This window comes from Chrysemys picta, unplaced genomic scaffold (genome assembly GCF_011386835.1).
Source record: "Chrysemys picta bellii isolate R12L10 unplaced genomic scaffold, ASM1138683v2 scaf417, whole genome shotgun sequence".
Taxonomy (NCBI): Eukaryota; Metazoa; Chordata; order Testudines; family Emydidae; genus Chrysemys; species Chrysemys picta.
The window spans coordinates 8770-15671 of NW_027053124.1; the positions used below are offsets into that span (position 1 = coordinate 8770).

Sequence of the window (6902 nt, forward strand, 5' to 3'; positions counted from 1 at the left end):
TAAGGACCTTGAGGTCAATGCCAATTGGGACAAATTACAACACGGTTTTACGAAAGGTAGATCGTGCCAAACCAACCTGATCTCCTTCTTTGAGAAAGTAACAGATTTTTTAGATAAAGGAAATGCGGTGGATCTAATATACCTCAATTTCAGTAAAGCGTTTGATAGGGTACCGCATGAGGAATTATTGGTTAAATTGGAAAAGATGGGGATCGATATGAAAATCCATAGGTGGATAAGGAACTGGTTAAAGGGGAGACTGCAGCAGGTCGTACTAAAAGGTGAACTGTCAGGTTGGAGGGAGGTTACCAGTGGAGTTCCTCAAGGTTCGGTTTTGGGTCCGATTTTATTTAATCTATTCATTACTGACCTCGGAACCAAATGTAGGAGTGGGCTGATAAAGTTTGCGGATGACACAAAGTTGGGAGGTATTGCCAATTCGGAGAAGGATCGGGATATCCTGCAGGGAGATTTGGATGACCTTGTAAACTGGAGTAATAGTAATAAGATGAAATTTAATAGTCAGAAGTGTAAGGTTATGCATTTAGGGATAACTAACAAGAATTATAGTTATAAGCTGGGGACGCATCAGTTGGATGTAACGGAAGAGGAGAAGGACCTTGGAGTCCTGGTTGATCGCAGGATGACTATGAGTCAGCAATGTGACGTGGCCATGAAAAAAGCTAACGCGGTCTTGGGATGCATTAGGCGAGGTATTTCTAGTAGGGATAAGGAGGTGCTGGTTCCGTTATACAAGGCACTGGTGAGACCTCATTTGGAGAACTGTGTGCAGTTCTGGTCTCCCATGTTTAAAAAGGATGAAATCAAACTGGAACGGATACAGAGAAGGGCCACTAGGATGATCCGAGGAATGGAAAATCTGCCGTATGAAAGGAGACTCGAGGAGCTCGGTTTGTTTACCTTAACCAAAAGAAGGCTGAGGGGGGATATGATTGCTCTCTTTAAATATATCAGAGGGATAAATACCAGGGAGGGAGAGGAATTATTTCAGCTCAGTACTAATGTGGACACTAGAACGAATGGATATAAACTGGCCGTCGGGAAGTTTAGGCTTGAAATTAGATGAAGGTTTCTAACCATCAGAGGGGTGAAGTTTTGGAACAGCCTTCCAAGGGAAACAGAGGGGGCGAAAGACCTCTCTGGCTTTAAGATTAAGCTTGATAAGTTTATGGAGGGGAGGGTTTGATGGGATACAGTGATTTTAGTCAATAGGTCAATAACAATGGTCAATGATGGGATATTAAAAGTTACTACAGAGAACTTTTCCAGGTGGTCTGGCTAGAGAATCTTGCCTGCATGCTCGGGGTTCAGCTGATCGCCATATTTGGGATCGGGAAGGAATTTTCCTCCAGGGTAGATTGGCAGAGGCCCTGGAGGTTTTTCGCCTTCCTCCGCAGCATGGGGCAGGGGTCGCTTGCTGGAGGATTCTCAGCGACTTGAAGTCTTTAAATAATGATTTGGGGAGTTCAACAGCTAAGTCAAGGGAGAGAATTCTTCCAGGAGTGGGTGGGTCAGGTTTTGTGGCCCGCATCATGCGGGAGATCAGACTAGATGATCATAATGGTCCCTTCTGACCTTAGAGTCTATGAGTCTATGAGATCTCCCTCACTGCCCAGCACCCCCCCAACAGGCCCCCACTGCCTAGCATCCCAAAACACACAAACCTCCCCCACTACCCAGCGCCCTCCACACCCTCACAGCCCAGCACCCCCCGCACACCTCCCAGACACTCACTCCACCACACCCTTCCCCCTTCCCTGGCCGCACTCACCAGCCCTGCTGGGAGGTCTCTGGCTCCTAGGGTGAGAGCGGCAAGGGGAGTCTCCAGTGGTGAGCGGGAGCCGGTTCGTGGGAACCGGTTGTTAAATTTAGAAGCCCTTTTAGAACCAGTTGTCCTGCGCAGGACCGGTTCTAGAAGGGCTTCTAAATTTAACAACCGGTTAGTTGAAGTGACCAGGACCGTAGCTGGGGGCGAGCAGAGGGAGCGGCTGCTTCCCCTGAGCACATTATCCAAAAGTGGCGCCTTAGGAGCCGACCCCATGGGTGCTCCAGCTCTACGCCCCGCTCCCCGGCCCCAGCTCACCTCCGCTCCGCCTCCGCCTCTGAACACTCTGCCCTGCTTCTCCCCCCCCCCCCGCTTCCCGCGAATCAGCTGTTCGCGCGGGAAGCCTGGGAGGGCAGAGAGGCAAGCAGCGGCTTCGTGCTCAAGCCCAGGGAGGCGGAGACGGAGCGGAGGTGAGCTGGGGTGGGGGGAGCCGTCCGCGCCACAGCAGGTAACCCGGGGGAGGGGCGCGCAGGGATACCGCTCCCCGCCCCAGCTCACCTCCACTCCGCCTCCCTGGGCCTGAGCACGGAGCCGCTGCTTGCTTCTCAGCCCTCCCAGGCTTCCTGCGCGAACAGCTGATTGGCGGGAAGTGGGGGGGGGCTGCAAGCTCAGACTGACCTGGTGCTCCAGGCACTGCGCGGTGGCAGCGTGGCCCGGCTCCAGCTGAGCGGCGCGGCTGTAGCGCCGCCAGCCACCTCCAGGCAGCGCGTTAAGGGAGCAGGGACGGGGTGCTGGATAGAGGGCAGGGGAGTTCAGGGAGGTGGTGGGGGGCTGGATAGGGGTCGGGGCAGTCAGATGGCAGGGAACAGGGGGATTGAATGGGGGCAAGGGTCCAGGGGGGCAGTCAGGAAAGAGCAGGGGTTGGATGGGGCGGTGGGAGGCAGTCAGGGGCAGGGGTTCCAAGGGTGGTCAGGGGACAGGGAGAAGGGGTGGTTGGATGGGGAATCAGGAGAGGAGTTGGAAGGGGTGGCGGAGGGCAGTCAGGGGACAGGTAAGGGGGTGGATGGGGCAGGGTCCCGGGGCGGGCATCAAGGAACACGGGGGGTTGGACGGGGCACGAGTCCCAGGGACGGGGGGGTGGGCCAAAAATCGCTCAGGACGGGGGCAGTGGCTGAGCCCTGTATCCCGCTGGGGTGGAGGGGGCGAGGGCTCCGTGCCCGTGTCCCGCTTGGGGCAGTGGGGAGGGGCAGCGGCGCGCGCGGGCTCCGTGTCCCACTTGGGGCCGGGGGGGGGGGCGTGGAGGCGCGGCGGCGCGCGAGGGCTCCATCCCCGTGTCCCACATTGCTGGCTCCTGTCGGCGGGCAGGCACAACACCAGGAGCTGCCCCAGGAGCGCCGCCACGCCAGCCTCGGGACTTTGTGTGTGTGGGGTTTAGAATCCCCCCGTGGGCCGCACAGTGAGCCCCCACGGGCCGCATGCGGCCCACGGGCCGTATGTTGTGCAGGCCTGGTCGTGTGGCATACTCTCCACATGTCTGAAAAGCATAAGACGCCATCTGCGGACAATGGCCCCAGTAGTCTGTAGACCGGAGCGACCATAAACATCTGCTTTACAAATGAAGTCGTTCCACTCTATGCCCAATATACAACGTTGGCATTTTATGTGGAAAGCCTCCAGCTTTGCCCACTCTGAGTGGCGCAGTCCCAATGTTTCGCAGCCGTACAGCAGTACAGAGAGGATACAGCTCGATTAGATCCTGAACTTGGTTGTCGAGCCGAGATGATGTTGATTCCGTCTTCATTATAAACGACCCATGAGAGAGGCTGCAATGCCACACTCAGGCACCTAAATAAATGGCCTGACCTTTCTCAAATGCTGAATACCAAGAACTCCTCACTCGAATCTGCCGAAGCCGTGGCTGTTCAGCTCCTCTGAAAATCAATCCACTCGTTTAGATGCCTGAATATGAATGTTAGTGCCAGACTTTGGACAGTGACATAGGAAGATATTGGCCTGAGCCTATGCATGGACTCTCATCCTACAATCCAGCCCCTCAACAGATACATCCCAGCTTCTGACTGTGAGCCATTCAGCTACAATGGGGAGGCCTAGATGCTGTAAGTGAATTAACATGTAATGATAGATAGACAGATAGATAGATAGTATAAGCTATTCTTTCTACCATCTGCCGTACGGATTTGCTCTGTAGAGCTTGCTGTCCCTGTTACTCATGGGTATTTATGTTCCAGAGGCCCACATGAGAGAGGGAAGGATTTCAGGCCCAAGGCCCAAGTGGGGCAGGAAGAAGCACACGCTCACCTCAGTTGCCTTCTTTGCTGAGGTAAGTTTTGTTGACTTGTTGAACTGAGATTGCAGAGCGTTGCTCAGTCCCATATTCTCACAACTGGCAGTGCCCCATATGTATGTCTGGGGCACCTTGCATCCTCATTTCTTGACCTGTACGTGGGGTGGCCTGGGGTTTATGTAAAAGGCAGGGATTGTGTTCAAACCATAATCATCCAGATACTTCTGAGGAAATCCCTCTGGAACAGTGGAAATAGCGTAGCATTCGGCCATCAGTCCCTCGGTAATTTCCCAGATTGTGACTGCGTTTGATTTCCCGTGAGACGTCTTGAAAACTGCTCTCTTTGTTGAGAGGCTGAACCTCTGAAAGTTCGCCCTGGAGAATGTAAGCATTGACAGGAGAGCCGTTGTGTTGATTCCCTAGGGCGCACTGTCCAGCACGCCGGCAGACAGACCCAGATCAGAAGGCCTGGACTTGGTACGTGAACGTAAGTAATATCCTTAGGTTAGTGCAGTGAGGAAGCAGAGGTCCCAGGGTGTGGGTCAAGGAGATGGCAATGGGGACGCAGAGGCCCTGTCATGGCACCAATGGGGTCTAATTTGTACTGTATGCTTTGGTCATCCACTGTTTGATGATCCTCTTCTGTAATGGGCGCCATCGGCCTGTTGTAATGGCTCCAACACCACCCTCCTCCCAGCCTCAGGAGAGGGAGGTGTTCCCAAGGGAGAGGGGGCATGGCTGCGGCATCCCCGAGGCTTCTCTGCTTTATGCTGGGGGCTGGCCCAGTGGCCAGATGGCCTCCAAGTTGGTGGGGGTGGCGCACAAAAGCGGCTTTCAGGCACATTCCCACGCAGCTGCCAGGATCTGCACTGAGCCTAGGATCTGCAGAACCATATCACAGGCTGGGCCTCAAGGCTGGCAGGTTGGCAAATGCTGCACTGAGCAGCAGAGTTACTCTGTGTCCTGAGTCAAGAAGATTTTCTGCTGCTTCGCTGATCAGAGGAGCCTGGTAGTTAAATGAGGCAGGAAGATACACCTGGTTAATGCAAAGACACAGATGGAGCCCTGGAAGCCCGTATTTCCTGGTGTTTAGTCAAAGAAGATCAGGCCTGGGCAATATGACTTGACAGTCCTCAGCAAGGACTCATCAGAGAGACCCTCAGATGTAAAGAGGGAGGAGGTGGGGGATATTGGGTACAAACTCCCCAGATCCAGTTCCTTAGTCCGGGATCTGAGTGAGGGTGAGACCAGCCCGTCAGTCAAAGGAAATAGTGGACAGTGAGATGGTTATAGGCTAAGCCTAGTGATGCAGGAATGAGTCCGACCCCTCTTTGTTCAAGGTGGCCTGATCCAAACAAAGCTCACGGAAGTCAGTCTCTCTGTTGTCTTTAATGGGCTTTGGCCCAGGCCCATGGAGAAGGGAATGTGTTCTTTGAGCCCTACAAAGGACAGAGCAGAGACCATTTCCATCATTAATGGTGTGATGATTGAGCTGGAATAAAGCTAATCCAGGGTTCCTCTTTCTCTGCTGTTGCTAAACTTTTTTTTTCCTTGTTGATCCCCCAACACACGAACTGCTGGGCACCGCCAAAGTCCACAAAGAGGAGAAAAGAGGGAGGAGCAGCATCCGCCTGCTAAAATTCATGGCTGAGGACGGACCAAGTAACCTTTGACCCTGACTAGCTCATTATGTGTTCCACAGGGGACCCTTATTACATAACAGTACAGTGATTGGCCAGCCCCAGGCTGGCAGGATAAACCCAGAGCACAGCAACCTCTGTCCTCATGACTGAAATGGGCTAGTGCCACTAGATGGGCCATGCCTCCTTCACCTCTATTACGCAGCAGTAAGGGTGTGAATCACAGCAAGGAGATCAAAGCTCTGTAGAGCTAGAGACAAGCTCTCTCCTCGCCACCTTTCATATGGCAATTCTCACCCTTTCCCCACCCCCACCCTCCCACACACACACACATTTACAGAGGAGACTCTAGACAAAATACAGCAAAGGGCAAAATAACTGGTCCCTGGACTGTGGGAGGAGAGTTATGGGCACGGAGTGAGGGAGCTGATGGCAAGGGGAAGGCTCCGGGCGAGTGTGGTCCCGGTGATCAGCGAGCCTACGGGAGTTATTCACATTCTCAGGAGGCTGGGACAATTGCTTAAAACTAAGACAGGAAAGCTGGAGGCAAGACCACTTTAACCATGAAAGCAGCCTGTCGGTTTGCCTGGGACGGGGACAGTCCAGCTCGCAGCGTAGTTCTCCTACAGTCGCTCTGGACTGACTCTGGCTCTTGTCCCCACTGAGTCTCCCACCCCAGCCACCATGCGCACATGAGCCCAGGCCGATTCTGAGGAGACCCCTATTTTCTGAACAACGGCTTCAGGAAGGACCTGGCTGGCTGGGAAAGCGCAGAGCACTACAGAGCCGGCTGGGCCCTTCATGTTTTTCAGCCTGTCGGCATATTGGATTCAGACTAATTCTCAGGCTGAACTCTATTTAGAACAGGTACCTTTGTTCCTTCCTGCGCTAACGTCACTCCGCTTTGGGGGAGAATAAGGACAAAGGCCTATTAGAGATCTGTAGAAAGCCGATCTGGAAGACAGATTCTTCCACAGCTGCTACTGTGAGATTCTGACAGCTTCCTCTGAACCACCGGGTGCTGGCTGCTGTCAGAGATGGGGTCCTGGACTGGATGGAACTCAAGTTTTGATTCAGTCTGCTAATGCCTATAGCTAGTCCTTCACTAGTCAGTACCAGACGCCAAGAACCAGCTCCTCGGATGGTGCAAATTGGCTTAGCGCTATGGACT

At 53.7% G+C, this 6902-nt stretch overlaps 1 long non-coding RNA gene across 1 annotated transcript; it reads left to right on the forward strand.

Annotated features, from left to right (window-relative positions):
* The first annotated feature begins 3182 nt into the window (after nt 1–3182).
* On the forward strand, nt 3183–6902 carry LOC135978698 (uncharacterized). The gene is made up of 3 exons (XR_010596066.1): nt 3183–3903; nt 4036–4127; nt 4515–6902. It is a non-coding gene; the product is annotated as an uncharacterized LOC135978698 (long non-coding RNA).